This window comes from Hippocampus comes, unplaced genomic scaffold, assembly GCF_001891065.2.
Source record: "Hippocampus comes isolate QL1 unplaced genomic scaffold, H_comes_QL1_v1.1 scaffold432, whole genome shotgun sequence".
In the NCBI taxonomy this organism is placed as follows: domain Eukaryota; kingdom Metazoa; phylum Chordata; class Actinopteri; order Syngnathiformes; family Syngnathidae; genus Hippocampus; species Hippocampus comes.
Window position 1 is genome coordinate 47,969 of NW_017804811.1, and position 2,362 is coordinate 50,330.

The 2,362-nt window shown below is 43.2% G+C and overlaps 1 long non-coding RNA gene across 1 annotated transcript in view; it reads left to right on the forward strand.

Annotated features, from left to right (window-relative positions):
• LOC109512067 (uncharacterized) overlaps positions 1-1,712 on the forward strand; it is an 18,239-nt gene extending 16,527 nt beyond the window's left edge. Inside the window, exons 2-3 of the long non-coding RNA XR_002167455.1 lie at positions 400-413; positions 1,700-1,712. This is a non-coding gene — a long non-coding RNA (uncharacterized LOC109512067). The remainder of the gene's footprint in view (positions 1-399; positions 414-1,699) is intronic.
• Positions 1,713-2,362: the final 650 nt, after the last annotated feature.

Genomic DNA, 2,362 nt, shown 5'->3' on the forward strand with positions numbered 1-2,362 from the left:
GCAAAGGGTTATGATGGAGGGGTGTTGCAACTCATGAACACCTGCCAAGTGGTATGATAGCATTGTTTTATACATGTCCTCGGCTAGGCCTCAATTTCAAAATCAGTCCTTGGTCCTTGGCCTTGGCCTTGGCGGCAAGTCCTTGGTCCTCGGCCTTGGCCTCGGAAAATTTTTCAAGTCCTTGGCCTTGGCCTTGCCTCGGAAAATTTTCCAAGTCCTTGGCCTTGGCCTTGGCCTCAGAGGCAAGTCCTTGGCCTTGGCCTTGGCCTCGGGTTGCCGGTCCTTGGACACATCCCTGACACACACACACACACACACAGACACATATATCTATTTATATAGATATAGATATCTTATCTATCTATATATCTATATCTATATGTAGATATAGATATATAGATATGTAGATATATGTGTGTGTGTATATATATTAGAGGTAAGATCTGTCCTAAAAAATCGAGCCCGACCCGGCCGAGCCCGATTTGCAGGCCCGAGCGCGAAGCAAACCCGACATTTCATATTTTATTTGTGAGTATTTTTGGGAGAAAAAAACACAAGATTTCTTACGGTTAAAATAATCTACATATTTTTATGAACATGATCAATGCATTTGCACAACGAAATAACGCTGAAATACAGAATAAGAGGCCAGACAAAGAGAAATTTCGATGTGCATTTGCTTGATTACGCAGAGAAATCCTGCGGCTTACTAGGCTTTAAATAGAATAATTCAAATCAAATAAATAGGTAAAGATATCTGAAATTATTTCTATAGGATTGATTAAACGAAATTAACATACGTGCGCACTGCGTCTGGCCGGCTGCGCTCCTGTTTAGCAGTTAAATAGCAATTAAATTACAGCGCATTCTCTGTTTTATCCAAATTGTTTGTTTTAAAACAAGTATTCCTTAGTTTAGTATCCGCACATCGTTTTAGTATACATTTTTTAAAACATATATCGTGGCAGTCATCAGGAGCACACACGATTGACTGTAAACACGTCTTTATTCCACGACTGCCGACAAGTGGATCTATTCTGAACAAGGACAGAATAGTGTCCACCATAATATTTATTAAAAGAAAAATAAATAAAAGTCCGCGAGAGAGAAGCCCGACCCGAACCTGTTTTACTTCCGCATTCCTGTCGTTTTGGTCCGCAGCAGAAACTGCACGTGTGACCGCAGGTGGAGCTGCGGACGCTGCGCCGGAGTTGTCACGCTCAGCGGTTTTGCACGTGTGACCACTCCACAAAATTTGCTCCGGTGTAAAATACATCGCAACAAATATTTCGGTGCAGCGTCGGACCAAAATGTGCTGTGTGAACAGGGCTTTAGACTGAAGATCTAAAGGGACCAGGTTCAAACCTGGTTTTTGGCATATGAGGCACAGGAATTGTTTTTGTTGTGATTACTGGACGACAATGTGACTCTGGCCGAAAAGATCCCATTGATTGACTTGTGAAAAGGCCTTCATTCACATCAATTTTTTACAACAGAATTGTGTTTTGGAGGTTAATCTCATTCTGTGTGGCAGTCAATGAGCATTGAGAATACTTCAAGTGGTTCTCACTTTCCAGTTATGAATAGAATCAGAAATTAAAAAAAAATAAATAATAATAATAAACAAACAAACAAATAAACCTGAAGAAGGCGTGGACACTCTGTGATCATGTGAGCCAGGCCTTGAGTCGCAGACAAGATCGAGTTCAAGTCCTTCTGATCTGGTCGGCCACTGCCATACTTTCTCTGGATGGACCTTCACCGTCATTTGAAGGACAACAGTGAAGATCATTCAGTTCATGATCAACAATTCACCCGGAGTATGCTGAACGAGTCCAACACCCAATACTTTTTGTTGCTGCAGTTTATTATAAATTTTGCAGATTGGACTGCACAGCAACGACGTACCTTGGCAAGAGCATGTTCCTCTTGGTTTGGCTGAGGTGGAAGAGGGACGGCACCAGGCAGACGGTGAGGTTGGCGGCCGTCATCTGGTTTTCATCAACCTGTGCTCCCGCATCGCGCAGGAAATAGAGCAGCGTCTGCAATGCTTGGCGGTTTTTGTCCGCCATCAACAAGATGGCTGCCTGCATCGCCTGCAAACACTGCCTGCTCCTTGGGTACGTCTGGGGTGTGAGTTGACAAAATATCGAGACGTTGTGGTAAAATGTATTGTGATGAATTCTGAACTCAGTCAAGTATTGACACAATGACATGCTGGCAGAATGCATTACTCCCTCAAACTATTACCGCTGAATAATCCCTGGACTCTCAGCATGAACCATCCGAAAATCCACAAAGGTATTTTAGCAGAAGGCTTGGCGACCTACACTGGTAGATGTGCAGGAAGGCTTCTCCCAGC